This window comes from Myotis yumanensis, unplaced genomic scaffold (genome assembly GCF_028538775.1).
Source record: "Myotis yumanensis isolate MYYU_CA2020_CCGP unplaced genomic scaffold, mMyoYum1.0.hap1 SCAF_2, whole genome shotgun sequence".
NCBI classification, from domain to species: Eukaryota; Metazoa; Chordata; class Mammalia; order Chiroptera; family Vespertilionidae; genus Myotis; species Myotis yumanensis.
The window spans coordinates 31,310,708-31,332,080 of NW_027223753.1; the positions used below are offsets into that span (position 1 = coordinate 31,310,708).

Consider the following 21,373-nt stretch of genomic DNA (forward strand, 5'->3'; position numbering starts at 1 on the left):
GCAGGCATGACCCTAGGAGACACTTTATACAGCATCATCCCCAAGTCCCTGGCTACCGAGGAACCCAGGGCTCCGGAGCCCACTGGGAAGTTCATTTAGACCAGTGATGGCGAACCTTTTGAGCTCGGCGTGTCAGCATTTTGAAAAACCCTAACGTAACTCTGGTGCCATGTCACATATAGAAATTTTTGTTATTTGCAACCATAGTAAAACAAAGACTTATATTTTTGATATTTATTTTATATATTTAAATGCCATTTAACAAAGAAAAATCAACCAAAAAAATGAGTTTGCCTGTCACCTCTGACACGCGTGTCATAGGTTCGCCATCACTGATTTAGACAATACCAGGTCCGAGAGCAGGCTTCTCAACCTTGGCACTATTGACGTTTTGGCTTGATAATTCTTTGGCATGGGGCTGCCATGTGCATTGGAGGATGATTAGCAGCATGCCTCCTCTCTTCTCACTAGCCAGTAGCAGCCCCCACTTTTGAAAACCAAAGATGTCTCTCCAGACACTGCCAACTGTTCCTAGAAATGGAGGTGGGGGCAAAATCACCTCAAGTGGAAAACACTGCTCTAGGAGAAGAGAGGGCAGGGGAGGGAGGTTAACTTGGGTCTCAGAGGAGGAAACTCTGCAACGTACCCTCTGTCTGAAAGGGACACCATAAAGTCTCTTCCCTCATAGCAGGCACTTGGGCAAGTCTTCGCCTCTCCGGGTTTCAGTTTTTCCATCTGTAAATTGGGTTTGATGCTTGTAAGCCACTTCCTCCTTCTCTCATCGTCTGACGTTACTGGGTCTGGTTCAGGGTGGGACAGGGGTACCGCGGTGCCATTGAGGTGCCCCAAAGAAAAGGAAGGTTGAGAAAGAACTAAACGAGGTTGTGGTGGAGAGGAGGGTACGGTATGAGGTGGGAGTGTCCGAGGGATGTAGAGAGGCTTGAGGCATCTTCTATACCCGCCCCCTTAGAGGCCTTACTAGCTTAGGTGGCCTTCAACCTGGCAAACCCAGACTCCCTGGATTCCACTAGGCCCCGCCCACCATTAAATCCAGCCCGGTTGACCCCGCCCTCCCCGTGGCCCCACCCGCCTTGTGCCCCGCCCCCAATAGGCCCCGCCTCCCTCTTCGCCTCCCGCCAGCCCGGGCTCGGGCTTTGCACCCGGCGGTGGCTGAGAATCTTGGTGGCTGCGGAGCCGGCAGCGCAGGCAGACGGAGCAGAGCTGCCCGGCCCGGTGGCAGGCGATGCCCCCGTGAGCTTCTCTCGCCGCCCCGCCCCGCCCCGCGCCCCTACCCCCAGCTGAGTCCTCCGCCCGCCTGGGACCGGGCCGCGCCTACCGCCGGGTCCGCGGGGCGGGGTCCCAGGGCAGCACCTGCCCCGCCTTTCAGAGCCTCCTTGGCCACCGGAGACCCCTCCCTGTATGGACCCCAGCCCCACCTCTGGTGAGTCGGTAGGCCTTGTGCGCCTGGAAGTGGACGTGGGGAGAGGGCTGCGGAGGTCTGAGGGACCACCCGGGCGGGGGGAGGGGGGCTCCAGCCGGGAGGCGCCACGTAGGGATGTGAGCTTGCAGGGTCTGGGGGGCGAAAGCCGGGGAGGAGGTGGGATGAGCACAGTGTGTGTGATGGCTCTGGGGTGGGGGCTCAGGTACAAGAGGGGAACATAGGGCATTTGGGGAAGCCTGGAAATGCAGTAGGGGGCTCCTGAGTCTTGAGTTTTTTTGCTGAAGCTCAGAGCATCTGGGGCCCTGGTCTTCAACAGCATTGCCTCGCATGGCATTTTTGGAAAGTGTTTAAAATTCCTCCTGGAAAGGGAGCTGGAAGGCAGCCTGCCTTCCTCCCTCCTGCCTGTGCCCTGGTTGAGAAGCAGCCACTCTTTCTTCCCAATGAGACACCATTGTGGTGCCTAGAGGACCCCCCAGTCTATGAAAGAAAAAGGGTAGTGCTCACCCCAGTCCTAGGGTGGAAGAGAGGGCTTCTGGGAAGCAGGGAAAGGCAGTTGGTCCACAGTGGGAAGTCCAGGGTTTGGGGAAGCTTGGCAAAACCCTTGGTGAGCAACCTGGGCACTCTCTCACGCGGGGGAAGGTATCTTCACTGGCTGGCCTCCAGGCTACCTGGGCCCATGCCCACATCACTTTCTCTGGACAACCCAACCCTGAGGAGTGGGTTACTTCCCAGTATCCTGGGCCTGGAAACCTAGGAAGGACCCATAGCTCCCGTGGTCCTGGATGGGGTGGGCAAGGCCATACCCAAGGCCAGAGAACAAGGGGTGGGGACTGGCACGGCCACCTGGGAGCTGTTTGGAGGTGATCCTATGGGCTGGGGTGTTGCCTGGGTATGGAGAGGAAGGCTGCTGCCCCTTTGGTCCTATCTTCTGCCCATGATGACATAAGTCTAGGGTCCTTGGGTTTAGGGACTGAAGTGGTGGGGAGAGGGCCTTTCTGGGCTAGGCCTGGTCACCAAGAGGTTAACTAGCAAGTCCCACAGTTGCTAGCAGCCACCAATTAGTCTGTAATCAGGCAGCTGCCAACTGTCCCTGGGGGTATGTGGGCAACCTAATGGGGCATTCTCTTGAGGGAAATAGGGGGGTTGAGGAAGGCCTCTGTGAAATCTGTGTTTAAACCAAGCACCATGGCCTTCAGAGCCTATTTAGGACCCACAGACCCCTTCCCTGCCCTCTGTGCCAGGCTACCTGGTTCGGGATCTCCAGCCCTGGGGTTTGAAACTGACCACTCTCTGCAGGCTATGAAGCCCAGAGTTGGGCAAACTTGGCTTCAAACCCAGGCTGTGCCACTTTCTGGCTATGTGCTATTCAGGAAATCACTTCCTTTCTCTAAGCCTCCTTCAGTAAAACAGACCCACCTTCTAGGTCTGCTGGGAGGAGTAAATAAAATGGTGGCTTTAAGCTGCTTAGCACAGTGCCTGGAACTCAGGGAAGCTCAGTATGATAACTGCTGAACTCAGGAGTAACTCCTGTGCCAAGGACTTGACAGGACAGGCAGGCAGGAGTCAGGTGCTGAGGACCCAGCAGGGACCAAGGTCCCTGCCTCGGGGCATGTGCTCTCCTGGGAGCAGTGTCTCTGTCTTATTATCTTTCCCTCCCGTCTTGCTCACAGACACTTCTGGCCTCTGGACATTAATTGGATTTTACTCTGCAGAACCCAGGGCTGAGCTGCTCCTTTCTGGGCTCCCCCTATCCCTAACCGGGTGCTAAGCTCTGTGGGGTCTGTCAAGGGTCAGGGTGATGTCTGCTGCTGCACCAGCAGCTGGCCCTTTAAAGAGGGAAGAAAACAATTATTGGGCCTGGGCATTGCATCAGCTGGAGCCTGGAGGGTCCCTGGGGAGCAGGGGAGAGGTGGGAGGGGAGGGGGCAGGCTGGTGGTTGATTTCATTAGTACCATGTGAGAACTCTCACCCCTGTCTGCTCCACTCCCCAGCCGCAGCCTTCCCTGCTTCCCCCCACCCCCAGGCAACAGTAGCAGCCCCAGCTATACTGCCTTCCCCCACCCCAGGAGACCACCTCGGAGGACTCTATCTGTGTACCCCAAGCCTATGTTGTGGGCCCAGGCAGAGGGGGGTATAGAGAGGTGTCTCTCACACTGGCCTTTTGCTGACTGGGGGTGTAGGATGTGCTTCCTGTACCTGCACTTTACTGACAATGGGGGTGTCTTCCCCCATTAGTGTTTGGCTGACCTGGGGTGGGTATTTCTCCCACAATGGCATTTTGTTGACCTAGGGGAGGAGTGATTTCTACACTGGCCTCTACACTGGTGTTTTGCTGACCCAACAGAGGAGCTGTGCTGCCTGGGGTGTGTGTGAACTGAGGGGCATGGGGGAGGAACAATTGCTCTGTGGTTGGAGGTGAGCTGGCTGGGAACAGTAAGTCACAGGGGCAGAAAGGACACCAGATACTTAGACAGTCCTGGGTTCAAATGTGGCATCTTCCACTCCCAGGCTGTTACCATTCCAGGCAAGTGGTCTCAAGCACTTGGTGAGCAACCTGGGAAATAGGAATAATTTACACCCAGACTGCCCCACCCCCATATGGAAGGTTCTTGAGGGATTAAATGTACTAACTAGAGGCACAGCACCCAGCCCCGAGCTGGCAGGTGGGGGCTGCATACTGTATGATGATTCTCTTCCCTTTGCAAGTTTGGGCTCCTCACACTTTGGGCTCAAGATGCCTGGACAAGAAAAGGACAGTTGGGGAGGAGTGGAGAGCAGGAGAGAGAGTGCAGAGTCCGCCCCCCGCCTTTGTTGCAGAGGGTTACATTCAGATACCTGATGTACCAAGTCCTATGAGCCAGGCAGGCCCTGCCTCCGGGTGCCTGCATTTTAGCCAGGAAACAGCCCAGAGCAGGTGATGTGTGTTGAAAGGGGGGGGGGGGGTGTTTCAGGAATCCTAGGGTGACAAGGAGTTGAGGAGACAAAGAAGATGAGGAAAGGGAATGTTGTGAGCTACAGCCTTGTGTGGTGGGGAGGGGGATGACAACAGTGGAGAGAGTAGAGAGGGGGCAGGTATCAACACAGCCAGGCCAGAACTCCCTGGTCTAGCAGGATATAAAGACTTGGGAACAGCCCTGAGGCCAAGGGCAGTCTCTGAACAGTTTTAAGCAGAGGAGACGGGGTCTGATTTCCAGAGAGTGTGGGCGGGGGTCTATGGCCCTCAGGCACAACCTTCTCAGGAGTGACCTTTTGCCTTGTCCTACCCCTTTCCCTGTGCAGCAGCCCTGGTGCCCAGGGAGCTGGTTGTTTATGTGGCTCATCCCAGGAGGGAGGGGACCAGTCCCAGTCCCTCCAGTTCCCTCCCTCGGGGTCTTGTTGACAAACTTCATCCCTCGGGGTCAGGTTCTCCTGACCTCCCTGTGGAGCCAGAGGGCACCGGGCAGGGCTTTGGAGCCAACTACCCTATGTTCACATTCCAGCTGGAAGGCACACCCCGTCTCTGAACTCCAATGTCCTCGACTCTAAAAGGGGATTGATGTTATCTCTCTATGGGAAGGATACAATGAAATTCCAGATGGAAATCACGAAACCATTTCAGTTGTCAGCTGGCATTTTTACTCTATTGCATGAAGGTTGACACCTACTTGGGCCAGGCCCAGGCCCGGGGCTGGCTGGGTGCAAGGACTGGGCTGGTTTCATGAGTCTTTGGTTGCACAGGAAGGATCCCACTTAGAAGGATCCCACAGTTGCCTTAATATTCTGCTGTCTTAATAATTATTAATAATTTTGAAATTCTTAATAATTTTGAACAAGGAGTCCCGCATTTTGGCTTAGCACTGGGCCCTGCATTATACAGCCCCACAAGTTGGGTAGGAAGAGGCAGGGAGGGACACCGGCCTGCAAATAGTTCCGAAGTGGAGGAGGCATAAGGTGGAGGACATGACTAACTGTCCCAAAGTGGGTGTGATGTTAATAATAGTAACATTTATTTAGTGCTTACTGTGTGCTAGGTTCTCTGCTAAGCACGTTACATGCTCATCTTCACACAGCCCGATGAGGTAGGTACTACTGTTATTTCTGTTGTGTAGATGAGGACAGTGAGGTTACGTTTCCTGGCCAAAGTCGCACAGCCATCCAGAGGCAGAGCTGGGATTCAAACCCAGGTTGTTGGACCACAGAGCGCATGCCTATATCAGGGAAGTCGTCAACTAGGAAGAGGGGCCCCCTGGGCTAGGTCTGAAGGATAACTTGGACTTTGCCAAGGAGGAAGATGCAGTGGGGAAGGGAGGGCTGTCTCAGCTGGGAAGTGCCTGTGCCGAGGCGTCATGCTTGGCCAGGAAAGGTGGGACCAAAGCCAGATGCCTCCCAGGCCTGAGCGAAGTACCCTTTGGATTTCATGGTTCTGATTTTCTAAGCCCAGAACTCCCGGTCATGCTGCCCCCGGGCCCTGCTGCTACCATGATTTCTCAGAGCTACCCAGGCCCCTTTTCTTACTCTATTGCACACTCTACCCCACCACCAGGTAATCTCATTTACTCTACTGACTTTATCTCTTCTGGGCTCAAGACCTGCAGTTATAACTGCTTCCTGGGCCACATTTAGATGCGACACAATCAACCTCAGGTCCCAACCTAGGTCCACAGCTCCATCTGCAGGCACCTGCTCTGCCTCCAGTGTCCCCAGCTCTTCTCTGCCACCACCTCCCACCCACTTGCTCAAGCTGGAAAGCTGGAAGTTCTCCTGGACACCTCACCCCCACATCCCACAGCCAATCCTCAGCAAGTCCTATTGGTTCTGAATATCTTACGAATCTGTCATCCCTCTCCCTGCCCCACCCCCTCCTTCTAGACCGCCATTAACCCTCACCTGGACCACTGTGACAGCCTCCTAAGCTGCTCACCTGATGTTTCTGTTCTTGCCTCGATTCATTTCACTTTTCACACTGTGATCTTCTAAACATAAATGTTTATATCATTTCCCTGCTTAAGACCCTTCCAAGACTTCTTGGAATAAAAGCCAATCTCTGACGTCATTTACAAGGCCTTGTGTGATCTGGTCCTTGCCTATCGTTTTGTATCATCTTGCACCATTACCCCTCTCCCTCAGCTGCAGGACTTCACACATGTCCCCTCACCCTGAAGTGCACTCCTCCTCTGGTGCCCTGCTTACTCCTCATTATCCTGTAGATACCAGCTCAAACACCATTTCCGCAGCAAAGCCTGAAAACCGGAAACTGAACACCGTCCCACTCCGCAGGACCTCGTTCTTCTTCATGACACTCATTACACTTGAATTGCTTTTTCCTTGTCTCTCTTTCTTGCTAGACTGTGAACTCCATGGGGTCAGGAGTCCTGATTTGCCTAGCCCCGGCACATAGTAGGTACGCAGTGAGTTTTTCAGTGAATGAAGGAATAGGTGAATCATCGCTTAGCAAACTCACTGACCTCTCAGCATCCCGCCTGGCCTGCCTTCTGCAGTCCTTTCTCATTACAGCCACAGAGCCATCTTTCTAAAACACAGAGCTGACCCTGTCACCCCCTGCTACTTAAAATACTTCCGGTAGCTCCCCATTCCGGTAGCTTCTTAGCATGGTGTTCAAAGCCCTTTGTGATCTGCGAGACTCCAGCCTCATCTCCCCTGCTCCCCCACCATACTTTGAACTCCTGGCAGTTTCTCTAACACAGCAGGCTGTTCTATGCCTCTGTGCCTCAGCACTTGCTGTTCCTCTGCCTGTAATGCCTCCCCACCCCTGTGTTGTCTCCCTGGAGAAAGTCCTTTATTCTTCAAAACCAGCTCAGCTGCCACCTTTGCAGTGAAGCCTCTGAGGAACCCTCCCGGCCCTCCCCAGGCAGACTTAGCCCTCCTCCCTCGGCCGCATCTGTACTGTCTGCATCTCTCCCTCCTGTCCCCTGTTAAACCGAGCTCCCCCCATGCGGGCACCATGATTATTTTTCTTCAGGATTGATCATCTTTGGTTCTCTAGCTCCCAGCTTCTTCCCTGTCTTAATTAGGTCTTTGCTTGTATACAGAAACTCACTCAAGCCAGCTTCAGTCATACAGAGGGTTTATTATGAGGACACAAGGGATTCCTGGGAACCGAGGGCCAGAAAAAGCATTAGCCTTTAGGAAGTGGGACCGGTAGGCCAGGAAAAATGGAAGCAACCTTATTGTCTGCCTTTACCTTTCTGTCTCCACAGACTAGGTTTTCACTGCTTTTCCAGACACAGGGCTACCTATAGTTCCTATATTGTGCCCCTCGGTTCCAGCCACATTCAGGACTTGACAGATACAAGCCCAAACTTGCAGAAGATCAGATTGGCTCTGAGTGGGTCAGGTGCCCACCCTGGTCCAATCAATGGCAGCCTGCTGGGAAGGATCACAAAGTCAGACATGCAACCATGTCTCTTAACTTCCTCAGAGATAGTGGGGGTCTTTGCTATCAGGGAACGTATTTCTGCTAGAATCCTTAGCGTGCCAGGGTGGGCCTGGCCCCCCGCCTTCCATCTGAACAGCAGCTGGAGGAAACAGACTGGGCATTGTGACTTATAGGGGAGTCTTTACCTGGGGCAGCAGTGCCCAGGCAGACTCTGAAGAACGTGTCAAAGGCCTGAGCAGAGACAGAGGGAGTTGAGATCTTGAATTTTGGAGTGGCGACAGAGGGAGGAGGAGGGCATGAGCAGTTGGACTGTTGTCCTACCAAAACAGACACATTTATCCTCTAAGACTTAGATCATTTTCTTTCCTCAGTGAAGAACCATGCCAGGCCTGCTCCCCCTTCCCCACTCAGTTATTCTTTGCCTGTATTAATTATATTCTTTGTACTTCTCTAGTAATAAATACTTTTAAAAATATATATATATTTTTTATTGATTTTTTACAGAGAGGAAGGGAGAGGGATAGAGAGTTAGAAACATCGATGAGAGAGAAGCATCGATCAGCTGCCTCCTGCACACCCCCCACTGGGGATGTGCCTGCAACCAAGGTACATGCCCTTGACCGGAATCGAACCTGGGACCCTTGAGTCCACAGGCCAACGCTCCATCCAGTGAGCCAAACCAGCTAGGGTTACTTTTGAGCACTTTGTGCCAGGCATTATGCACATGTATTATTTCATTTAATCTTCATGCCCTATAATGGCTATTATTATTCCCATTTTGCAGACAATGGAACTCAGGTTCAGAGAGGTGACATTTGCAGGCTAGGGACACACAGCAGTGTGATGCCAGAGTAAAAACTCTTAACGTCTCTTAACTTCAGCTGCTTATACACTTGCCTGTTTGCCTTTCGGGATTGTGAGAGCCTCAGATACCAGGATCCATCCTCCCTCTATGCCCAGCATAGGTCAGTTCAGAGCAAGGGCTCCTGAATGTGGGACAGACGGATGCAGGTAGAGCAGAAAGTGCATCTGGGTGGAAGTTGAGAGTCACTTACTCATAGGCCTACCTCGTGTAGCTGTGTGACTCTGGATAAGTCTCAACCTTTTGGAGCCTCAACTTTCTCATTAAAAAATGGGCATGATAATTCCTGATGCAAGTCTGGTATTGGGAGTTGGGTGTAAGGACAGTTTGTAAATAGGAAAGAACTGAAGTTTGTAAATAGGAAAGAGCTGAGCACTTTCTAAGGATTGTCATTACCAGAATGGATTGTGGCAATGGAGTGCCAGCTGGTCACTGTGCCCAAACTCCTGCAGGAGGCAGACAAGGCTAGAGCTTCCCAGTGTGGGGAGTGGGACCTGAGATGACTTTCGGTGGCTGTGGACCTGCCATTCCATAGCATTGGCTCACATAGTGAGAAAGTGGGTTCCCTTTCAACTTTATCAAGTCCAAGGTTGTCGCCAGGAGAAAGTGTCATGTAGTGCTAGTGTGTCTTTACCAACTTCCCAATGCTTGCTGCCCTCCGCTTTGTAACAAAGAGATCTTGACTGGCAGCTCAATTAGCTAAAATGAAATAATACCGCTTTGTTAATACTGTATTTATTTTACTGCCATTTTCTAGTTATTAAAAGTGATATTGGCTCTCTATTTACAGTGGTAACACTAAGTTTCTAATTAAAGTAAATGCTTTTGAGTTAAAAGTGTAAATTTGAAGAAAATAATGAACACCTCAGGAGTATGTAGATTCGACAGATAGCATGGAGAGGGGCAAACAGGGTTCTGTAGATAACACAAAATCGAGATGTGGTACAGGGGATGGCAGAGTTGAGGACCATTGTCTAGATCAGTGGTCGGCAAACTGCGGCTCACGAGCCACATGCGGCTCTTTGGCCCCTTGAATGTGGCTCTTCCACAAAATACCGACTTCTGTGCATGGGCCACGTAGTTTCAATCGCACTGTACATGCGCGTCCGCACGTGGTATTTTGTGGAAGAGCCACACTCAAGGGGCCAAAGAGCCGCATGTGGCTCGCCAGCCACAGTTTGCCGACCTCTGGCCTAGATAATCTGGAAGGTGCCTGCCACCTCTCCCTCACTCCCTGCTGCGCCAGCCTGCAGCCCTCCCCTCGCCCTGTGCTCTGGCTTGGCTTTCTTTCAGAGAATCCTGCCATGATTGTGCCTGCAGACAGGAGAATTTGTGCCACTGCTCCCTCAGCCTGCTTGGGGGGATCTTGGAGGTGAGGTATATGGATGGTGGTAGGATGCCCCCTTGTCTGAATCAGGCCTTGGGCACTCCTGGGGGAACAGGTGTTGCAGGCTTAATAGTCTCCTGGTCTCCATGCACAACACAGGTCTCAGACCTCCCAAAGGCTGGATCCCAGGGAGCACTAAGGCTGTCCCCAGAGCTTCATGCCCCAGAACTTGGTGCCTAGGGACAGAGAAGTCAGGAGGATTTGGGGTCTCAAAGGTCCCTGTTCACCTGCCCCACCTCTGTGCTGCTGACTGCCTGCTCCTGAGGATTGAGTATTGACCCCAGGGTTTATCCACAGGGCCCAACGGCTGCCTGTCCCCGCCCCAGTCCCATGTTCGCAGTGGGAGCGCAGGCCTGGGCTCCGGGAGAGGGCAGGGACCTTGTAGTGCAGGGCATATGCTTACTAGTGTATATTCAAGGTGAATGTCTGAGGGTCTCCGTGAAGGCATATTGTATGTGTGTGAGAGAGTTTAAGTTTGTATGTATATGTGCATGTGATATGTGTGTCTGTGGTGAATGTCGCTCTGGATGACATGTCTGGGGGTCTCCGTGAGAGATATTGTATGTGTGTGCGTGTGTGCATGGCCGCGTGTGTGGGCTGTGTGATGTGTGTGTCTGTTGGGTCCTGTGTCTGAGGTTCTCCATGCGTGAGTTTTTGTGCAGTGTGTGTGGCAGGGTGTCTCATGTGTCTGTGTGTGATGTGCACATGGGTCTGTGGCGAATGCATCTCCATGTAGTGTGTGTGTGTGTGTGTGTGTGTGTGTGTAGGTTGGTAGCTTGCTGGGTGTGGTGTGCCTGTTGTTTTGTGTATGCCGTTGTCTTTGTACAGTATGTGTCTGGCTATGTGGTGTATCTGAGTGGCTGCTTGAAGGTGTGTGCTGTGCACGTGGGTCTTTGTGCCCTGGAAAGGGACGTGGTGGGAGGGAGCAGAGAGGTGTTGGGAAAATGGGAGTACATTGAGGGTGGTGTCTGCTTGGTCTGGGTCTGCGGGTGTGCTGAGTTCCCAAGGAGGGTCCTCAGAGCTGGTGGCAGGCGCAGGCGGCGCCTTCCAGCTTGGCGTGAAGCTAGTAACCCGAGCCCCTACCCCCATGAAATATTGATCAGGCCTAGCGGCGCCCCGGCAATTAAAAAAAAAAAAAAAAAAAGACGGGTAGCGCGGGAGCGAGCCACGGCTGGCTGCTGTCCTTGGTGCTGCTGTGTCTCCCCACGGGGGCTTCGGAGCTCAGACTGGGGCGGGGCTGGGAGGCAGAGAAACTTCCCCATCCACCAGGGCCCTCAGCCCGGGCTGGGGGCCGGGGGGCGGGGGGTTGAAGGAGGCCTGCCTCCGAGGATGAGCTAGCCTGTCTGTTAGCTCCACCACCTCATCTAGGAGGAGCAGGGACCAAATCGGTATTGTGTTGAGATCCAGGATTCCCAGGGCTAGGATGACCACCTCAGTGGTCGGCAAACTCATTAGTCAACAGAGCCAAATATCAACAGTACAACGATTGAAATTTCTTTGGAGAGCCAAATTTTTTAAACTTAAACTATATAGGTAGGTACATTGTTATTAACTTAATTAGGGTACTCCTAAGGCTTAGGAAGAGCCACACTCAAGGGGCCAAAGAGCCGCATGTGGCTCGCGAGCCGCAGTTTGCCGACCACAGACCCAGCTGGATTTGCCTGGGATAGTCCTAATTTACACCTGTGGTCCTTGTGTGACTGTTAGTAGTGTCTCTGCTCACTCTCCTAGTGGAATGATAGAGTATGTACTTCCCGGAAATAAGGCTTTGTTCCGAAGGCTTCTTCCCCCATCTTCCCTGCCCTCCCCCTGGGGGAGGGGTTCTGTAGTCCCCTGGGTGTGACTCTGTCCTGTGTGTGTGTTTGGCTGGAGGGATTGTCCTCCTGAGTTTGGGCTGAGCCAGAATAAGTGCTTGGGGGCCCCAGGACCCTTGGGATCCTCCTGCAGCCTGGACCTCCCCAGGGGATCTAGCCCCTTTCTGTGCCCATCCAAAGTCTTCTTTCCATTCGAGCTGTGCTCATTTTCAGCCCTGGACTTCCTCTGCTCCTAGGAGAGAGTAAGGGTGCTCCCCGGCCTCCCTCCTGCATCCTGGGCTGGGCTGGGCTGGGCTGGGCAGGCCTTGGTCCCAGTGTCAGGGTGAGGTGGGGTCTCCAGGTTGGCCATCTGTGTACTCATGCATCTTCTCTGAGTTCTCCCACTTTTAACCACTGATTCTCCACCCTTCAATGGATTTCATTTCCCTCCTAACTCTGGGCATTATCTCTGGCCCTTTCCTCACTCTATACCCTTCTCTGGGCGTTCTCCTTCCTTCCCGTATCCCAGTTTTCCCTCTGGGGAACATACCCAAAACCTGCCCACGCACATTGCCCTTCTGAGCTCCAGTGCATCTGCTTACCAGCCCAACGCCTCCGTGTGGGAGTTGCAGTATTACCTCAGACTTATCATATCTAAAATGGGGACTCATCTTCCCCTTAAGCCAACTTTTTCCTCCGGGGCCTCAGGCTCTGCTGATGGCACCTCTCAGTTCCCACCCTTCCTGTACATCATTTTGGATTCTGGTTTTTTCCCTTTCCCCAACCTTGTCCCATCACGAACTCCAGGTAGCCCCCAAGCCCTCCCGTGACTCCTGGTCATCTTTTCCTCGACACCTGCACTATGAAGCAGTGCAGCCTTTCTTACCGGCCTCCTGACTGCTCTTCCTACTGTCAGGCTTTCTTCTGATTCTGCACTCAGTGTCAGATTGATTTCTGTAAGACACTGCATCTAAGTCATGTCAGATTTCACTCCCTCCAGGATTAAAGCCAAGCCTCTCGGCCCTCATTCGGAGCCCTTCATTGGCTGTTCCCAGCCTACCTTTCCAGCCCTCTCTTCACAGTTGTACTTACTTCCCATGCCAACTGCACCAGTCTCTGAACCTAAAGTTTTCTCTCTGGATCTTCCCAGGTAGTTCCCACCTCTTTCCTGCCCCCTTCTACCTCTCCAGACCCCCCCTATCTTTTGAGGTGCTCTGCAGTGCTTTACCCCATGATGCCTTCTCTGGTCTCCCCATCCGGAAGAGTTCACTCCTTCTGCAGAACAACCAGAGAATGTTATCTTTATCTCTCAGTGCCTCGAGAGCTTGTAAGAAATGCAGAATCCCACGTTCCACCTGGGGCCCATGGAATCAGAATCTGCATTTCGGCAACACGCCCAGGTGATTCATGTGCACATTTAAATTTGAGAGGCACTGGCCTGTGCATTCACTGAGGGGAGGAGCTGACTTTTGTTTGAGAATGTCTTTGACTAGGGCTGGTGGCATTATCAAGTGACAAGTCTAGCAGCCCTGTCAGTGCCAGGTGCCACATCTGGCCCGATCCCACCAGCTCTGAGAGGCAGTGGGTAACAGAGGTGGTGAGAAGCATGCATAGTCTGCCTGGATCCTTTCCGCCTGGAACCTATGTTTCACAAGTCCCCAGAGCTCGAACTCTGTAAATCTGATGCCGGAAAGCACTCTGGTGACATAAAGAAGAATCCATTAATCAATAAAAAAGCAGTTATCAAGCATAGAGCAGAACTTTTCCCTCTTAACAAAATGCACAGTGGTATAAATGTCTGTTATTTTAATGTACATTTTGCAAATAAAAATAGGTACTTAGTTTTTTCTTGATGATAACATTAATACCATTTCTAAAGAGGTAACTTTAAAAAACATAGTATGTCACATGAAGGAAATAAAAATGAATTACAATTCTACTACCCAGTTATAAATACAGTTAATTTCATATTTATTTTAGGTCACCATTCAGTCATTCATCAAATATTTACAGAGCCCTACTATATGCCAGATCTGTGCCAGGCACTGGGGATTTAGGATGGAGAAGACAGAGTGGCTCCTATTTCTAAGCAGCTCACAGCCAGGGGGTGGGGGGGTAGATGTGGGAGGCAGGCCCTGAACAAGCTAGGAATGACAGTGTGTTAGTTTCCTAAGGCAGCTGTAACAAAGTGCTTAACAAAGACTAGATGGCTTAAACAACATACATTTATTTTCTCACAATCCTGGAGACTAGAGTCCAAAATCCAGGTGTTGGCCAGGTTGGTTCCTTCTGAGAGCTCTGAGGGATGCTCTGTTCCACGGTTCTCTCCAGGATTTGGGTGACAGCCTTGGCTTGTTGCTGTATCATCTAGTCTCTGCCTCCATTGTGAATGTTTTCTCCCTGAGTATCTGTCTTCACATGGCCAATATCCTATCTAATAATAGACAAACAGGGTAATTGACCGTACCTTCGCTATGCCTCCCATTGGCTAATCAGCGTGATATGCAAATTAACCGCCAACAAAGATGGCAGTCAATTTGCATACGTAGGCTCCAAGCGGAGGAGTGAAGACTGAAGGCGAGCCAGAGCAGCGAAAACAGAAGATGGAAGGCGGCTCTGGCCAGAGCGAAGGCCTGGGTCCTGGGTGCCGGAGGCCTCTTCGTGCAACAGGCCTCTAATATATATATAGTATGTTTTTATTGATTTCAGAGAGAGAAAGAGAGAGGGAGAGAGAGAGATAGAAACATTGATGTGAGAGAGAAACATCAATTGGCTGCCTCCTGCATGCCCTCCTACTGGGGATCAAGCCTGCAACCAGGGCATGAGCCCTGACCGGGAATCAAACTGGCAACCTGGTACATGGGACAATGCTCAACCAACAGAGCCACACTGGCCAGGCCATGGCTAGCTTCTTATAAGGACATTGTTCATATTGGATTACAGATCCACTCTACTCCAGAATGATCTCAACCTAATTAATCAGATCTGCAATGACCCTATTCTGAGGTCATACTCTTAGATACCAGGGTTAGGACCTCAACATATCTTTTCTGTGGCGACACAATGCAACCCACAACAGGCAGGGACAGTACAGAGTCTAGGGGAGCATGACATGGGACTCACCTCATCTGGGGAGACTCTCCTAGGAAATGACATTCAAACTGGGACTGAGCAATGCGGAGGGATCAGCCAGGCCCAGGCAGTGCAGCAGACATCGGGGCCTCAGAGCAGGAGGGTGGAGGCAGGCTAGAGAAGAGCACTCCAGGCAGACTGCTGACAAAGGCATGAAAAGAAGGCCAGTGTGACTGGAATACAGAGGAGGGGCAAGAGCATGGGGTGAGTTGGGTCACTTGGCTCGTAGGCCTTGGTGAGGGGTTTTTACTTGCTCCTGAAGGCAGTGGGGAGCTACGGGAGGCTGTCACACAGGAGTGATTCATTCTGCTTTGTGAGCTGTTGCTTCACAAGACTGAGCTGTCTGAGGGCTTGTTGTTCCTCCATGTCCCCGTCTCTGAGGGAAGATGCACGGCCAAGCCCCAGGAACCCCTGGCCTGAGGGGGGCAGGCAAGCCCTGCCCTCAGGAACCTCGTTCCCAACAGGACACAGGGCTCACCCAGCTCTGAGTCTGTCTCACTATGTAGTCCTGAGTCCTTGGAGTCTGGGGGACACAGGTTTGGGCCTGGCCACTCCGCACCCTGCCCTGCTGTGAGAACTGTGTCTGAGAATGTGTCGAGGGCAAGTGCATGATCCGTGTAGGTCCCTGAGGCCAGAGACCCTGATGCTGGGGGAGACCAGGGGTTAGGTCTCGCAGGGGCCATCTCTTTAGCACCCTGCTCTCCTCAAGGGATGTCTGGATATTGCCTTCCCAGGCAGGGCGCAGCCTTTCTGATGCTCAATCCATCCCTTACCACACCCTCAGAGGGCTGCCCCTTTACTGTGTGTGATGGGGTGGGCCAGGCTGGGTGGAGAAGAAGTGGGTCAGTTCGGTAGCCATGGTGACAGCCTGCTCCCTGCCAGCCTTCTCATCTCACCACAAACCTCACCGATGAGCTCCTTTGTCCGGCCTGCTGGGATGGGGGCCAGGTGGGTGAGATTGGGGGCTGGAGCATGTGTGTGTGTGTGTGTGTGTGTGTGTGTGTTCAAGCTCACACACGCACCAGCTTAGAGCTGGTGTGTGTGCCTTGACCAAGGGAACCCACAGATCCAGGTAAGACACTTCCTGGGAACCTGCCCTCTAAAGGGACAGAGCTCTTCCTGTGTCTTTGGGCTGGAGAGGGCCAAGGGGAGGGTGTGTGTGTGTGTGTGTGTGTGTGTGTAGATGTGGTTGTGTGAAGGCCTGTGGCTATCAGTGTGGCTGCTTCTGTGTGCCTTTGTGTGTGTGTGTGTGTGAGTGTGTGTGTGTGTGTGTGTGTGTGTGTGTATGTGTTTTAAATATATTTTTATTGATTTCAGAGAGGAAGGGAGAGGGAGAGACAGATAGAAGCATCAATGTTGAGAGAGAATCATTGATCGACTGCCTCCTGTATGCTCCCTACTGGGGATCGAGCTCACAACCTGGGCATGTGCCCCAACCAGAGATTGAACCATGACCTCCTGATTCATAGGTCAATGCTCAACCACTGAGCCATGCTGGCCAGGCTGTGTGCCTTTGAGTGGCTGAGTATTTTAAAGGTATGTGTGCATGTGATTGTGTCTTTAAGTGTGTATCACCTGTGTGGGCCTGTATGGCCTGTGATCACAAATTTGAAACTCTGTGCCCTGTCTCTCTCCCGGTGTGTGTGTGTGTGTGTGTTCCTGCGTGCGTGCGTGTGTGTGTGTGTGTGTGTGTGTGTGTGCGCGCCTGCTTGGGGGAGATAATGGTTCGACAGTCAGGAGAAGAGCTGAGCTGGCACAGTGTTCCCCACTCAGGCTGGGTGTGCTCCTTCAGCCCAGCCTTCCTCTCCACCACATACCAGCCCTCTTACCCACCAGTATGTCCCCGAGGGGGAAAGGAAATTCTAGAAACAAGGGAACTCCTCTCCCCTTCTGTGGATGCAGGCACTGGCCTCTGACATGCGCAGAGTGGCATGGGTGATGTAGTGCACAGGATTGGGGTCGGGGCAGGGGTCTCAAATGCCAGGTCCAGCATCCAGCGAGGGCCCAGGCATGAAGATGCTGGCAAAAGAGAGCACAGCCTCACATGGCAGCCCCCACTCCACTGAGAGGCACAGGGACCCAGCGCTTCCACACTCGGGAAGCAAAGCACCCAGAGCTGGAGTGGAAGGTGACCCTGTTGGTCTCTGAGCCTCCTCGTGAAGTGGTTGCATCTGGTGTGTAATCCAGACCCATAAGCACTAACACCTGTGCAGTTCTTTGCCGTTTACAAAGGCACCCTTATGAGTACAGTGGGACCTTGACTTACGAGTGTCCCGACTAACGAATTTTTTGAGATACCAGCTATCTCTCGGCCGATTTTTTGCGTTGAGGTGATAGAGTAATTTGAGTTAATGAGCTCCTTAACGAGCTCCTTAACGAGCTCGGTCTCAGAACGAATTAAACTCATAAGTCAAGGCCCCACTGTAGTAATAATGTAACTGCCCAAGTGAGCATTTAACACGGACCAATCCTTATTTTATAATATTTCAGCTAAGAATCCTAAGGCTGTCATTATTATTCCCACTTTAGAGATGAGGAAGGGTAGGCTCAGGAGGTTTGTTAAGGAAATGTCCCTGTGTCATACAGCTTATAAATGGCAGTTCTAGGTTTTGAACTAAGTCTGTCTGCCTCCAAAGCCTGGGTTTTTTGTGTTTTGTTGTTTGTTTTTTAATGTATTTTCATTGATTTCTGAGAGGAAGGGACAGGGAGAGAGAGAAACATCAATGATGAGAGAGAATCATTGATTGGCCATCTCCTGCACACACCCTACTGGGGATTGAGCCCGAAACCCAGGCATGTGCCCTCAACCGGAATCAAACCCAGGACCCTTCTGTCTGCAGGTCGACACTCTATCCACTGAGCCAAACCAACCTGGGTTTTTTAAAAAATATATTTTATTGATTTTTTACAGAGAGGAGGGGAGAGAGATAGAGAGTTAGAAACATCGATGAGAGAGAAACATCGATCAGTTGCCTCTTGCACGCCCCCTACTGGGGATGTGCCCGCAACCGAGGTACATGCCCCTGACCAGAATCAAACCTGGGACCCTTGAGTCCGCAGGCCTACGCTCTATCAGCTGAGCCAAACCGGTTAGGGCCAACCTGGGTTTTTAATCACTATGCTTTCCTGCTCCTCATGATCTCACCTGCTCCCCAGTCCAGCCTGGAAGTCCAGCTGGGTCCAGGTGGCCAGTAGGTGCATTTTATAGAAGAGGAGATGGAGGTTCAGAGAAGCTGAGTGACTTGCTTAGGGTCACATGGCTGGGGGTGGAGTCAGGAGTCCCCACCCGCTGCTCCCCACCTGACCTACCCTTAACATTCCTGACTGCTGGGCATGTTACAGAGTATCTGGGGAAGAACACAGACCCCATTAATCAGGGGGAGGACAGAGGAAGGGAGAATAGGGTCTAGAGCTGATTAACATGAGTCCTCCATGTGTTAGAAGTCTTAAAGTTGTGGGTGGAGCTTCAGCTCCAGCAGCTTGACATTAAAGGTTCCTAAAGGCCTGGAGGGAGGGTGGCGTGGTGGGGGAGGGGAGGACCCAGGAGTTTGGACAGTTTTATGAAGGAGGAAACAGAATGAGAGTTGAAATGGTTTGCCCGAGGTCATACAGCTATGTCCAAAGTTTGTCTTTTTACTCCACGAGTTACTGGAAGCCCTTGAAGACAGATGTCTTCTCTAGTCCCTCCTCTAAGCTCTCCTCTTTCCTTCCAGAGTCTTATCACATCACCTCCTCCTGGGAGCTACCCTGATTGCCTTCACCTCCTTTTTTGAAAACTGGTGTCCCAGAAGAAGTTAACAGAAGCCTCCTGTCAATGCCCTAGGGGAGTGCTGTTGGGAGGGGCACAGCCCCCTGTGATGTGGAACACCACGCGCAGAGTCATCAGTTTGGTGAGTTTGGGTTTTCTTCAAGGTGATGTGGAATCTGGGAGTTAGGAGCCTTGGGTTGGAGCTCTGATTTGTCACCAACTTTCTGGGGCTGGGTGTGTCTTCCGTTCTGGACCTTGATTTCCAACTTCGCAAAATGAAAGGCTCAGGATGGAAAAGGGACGGCAAATCAGTTTCAACTCCTGAGCTCGTTCTCATCAGCTGGGTACTCAGACCTCGGCCAAATATCAAGGGCCGGGAAGAAAACAAGGCTTGTTCGGTGGGGAACTGGGGCGGTACTTGCTAGTGTGGGGCTTTGGTGGAAGTCGGAGCAGCAGCTAGGGCAGCAGCTTCCTTCAGAGCAGCGGTCGCCAACTGGTGGTCCGCGGACCACTGGTGGTCCGTGAGGTCCAAAAGGTTGGCGACCCCTGCTCCAGAGGGTGAGTCTGCGCTGTAGTTGTAGATGCTGCTGTAGCCACAGAGCAGGGTCAGCAGGGAGAACTTGACAGCAAGGCCCCCTGATCCAACGAGATCCAGGGACAACTCCCTTCCTTGGGGTGCCCTAAACTGGGCTGGGAAAGGAGAGTCCTGCTCAGAGGTGGGAATTGTTGAAGTGATTTCTGTGGAAAGGATGTCATTCAATCAGCAATCTTTTAAACCGCCAGAACGTGAGGTTCTGTGTTCTGTATCCTTCCGGGCCCCTCTGCCTGCTGCCCTTTTCCTGTCCCTGTGGCCTGATGGCTCAGGGGTTGCTATGCAGTAGGACTTCCTTTCTCATAGGGGCCAGGTGGCCAGCTCTGTCTGTCTCTCTGTCTTGTCCTTCTTGAGCTGGACTGGCTGCCATAGAAGCAACTAGAGCCCCGTCCTGAGCCTGCCCCTGCATGTGTGCTCACAGACTCTGCCCTCCAGGCACTCATCAACTCTCGGGCCCCTGGGTGGTTAAAGACGAGAATGTGGCTCCGGAGGGTGCAGAGTCCTGGATGTCAAGCCATCCGCTTGTTGGTGCCATGGATTATTCATGAGGAAATATGAGTCCCTGGGTTGGCAGGGTCAGGAATTTTGTCCCTTACCCTCCTACCTGCTCGTCCCCTGGGAGTGGTGTACTTGAGTGTCCTGTAGTCTGGCTGCTCTGGGGCAGTTTTCTCAAAGAGCCCAGAGACTCAGGGCAAAGCCCACATGTTGGGGTGGGTTCTGGGTTGAAGAGGCAGGGGCTGCAGAGTGTGTCTGACTCTTTGTGGAAACCGGAGACCTGGGTTCGAGTGCAGGCCTTGCCACTTCTTAGCTGAGTCGGATGAGCTAGGCCTCCACATCTCTGAGAGCCAGTATTCTCATCTGTGACATGGAGATAACCACACATCTAACAAATACTGTCAAGAGCAAGTTGGGCTTACGCTATAGCAGATTCAAAGTATCAGATAAGCGCTCTTCCACCATCCACCAAAAGGCCGTGCAGATGCCCCCAAAACACACCCCAACTGGCACTAGAATTGGAAAGAGAAGAGATCATCATAGGCCCAAGTCCAGGGGACTTTCCATTAGCTGTAATGTTGATGGGGGATGGATGGAGAAATATAATCCGGGGCTCTGCACACATCGCAGGGTGAGTGAGAACAGTCCAGACAGCCACAAAGAAGGCAAGACACGGCTTTGACTCATCCCCACTGGCAGCCCTAATTCCCAGCCTGCAGGAGCCACACCGACCAGAAGACCAGGCAGCCATTGCAGCTGCCTAGGATCTGTCTTCCTTGTTAGCTGGAGGGGTGCCTTCCTTTTCCCACCCCTTTCTTTGTGCTTTTGAAAATTGGGTTTCCTCAGGGTGACAGACCTGAGGGCAGAGGGTCAAGCAAAGTGCCCCTGAGCCCTGGGATGGGGAGCTGCCCTGGGAAAAACACTGCAGGCCGGGACAGAGCCTGGAGGACTGGGCGCAGAGCATGCTAGAGCAGCCTCCTCTCCAATACTCGGCCTGAGCGTCGGACTTTCGGCCAATCCTAGGGCTGATACCAGAGATCCCACCTCTACAGCACAGAGCCAAAGATGCCTGCTGCCTGGCCCCCAGAGTGGCTCCCAGGGCCCCCTGTCCTCTCCCCTACACTCATCAGAACCGCCCTGAAATACTTAATTGCATTATTAGTTGTTTACTATTTATCTCCTCCTGGAGTGGAGGCTTTGGGAGGGCAGGGTGAAGTTGGCCTGGCTCACTACTGTATCTTTGGCACTCAACATAGGCCTTGGAAGTTTAAGGGCTTAAATATTTGTTGAATGCAGCTAAGGTGGAGTCCATTTATATACTTTGGAAAGGAAGTTAGCAATATATTCCAAGAATCAAAAAATGTTTGTGCCCTTGGTATCAGGTAGGATGCTTTTGGATGTAACAGAGAACCCTGATTCAAACTGACTTAAGCAAAGGAAAATACATTATCTCACATAACAGAAAGGCCAGCTTAGGGTGGCCCGAGGCCTTTTCTGTCTTTGTGCTGTGCTGCCCTCAGCACACTGGCTTCATCCTATGGCTGGGC

At 52.3% G+C, this 21,373-nt stretch overlaps 1 protein-coding gene across 3 annotated transcripts in view; it reads left to right on the forward strand.

Moving 5' to 3' along the window:
* The first annotated feature begins 1,154 nt into the window (after window positions 1-1,154).
* Window positions 1,155-21,373, forward strand: part of RIMS3 (regulating synaptic membrane exocytosis 3) — a 39,837-nt gene continuing 19,618 nt past the window's right edge. For all 3 annotated transcript variants that reach the window (XR_011470233.1, XM_070405009.1, XM_070405010.1), the window contains exons 1-2: window positions 1,155-1,441; window positions 18,705-18,881. The gene's annotated coding sequence lies outside the window, so the exon portion shown is untranslated. The remainder of the gene's footprint in view (window positions 1,442-18,704; window positions 18,882-21,373) is intronic.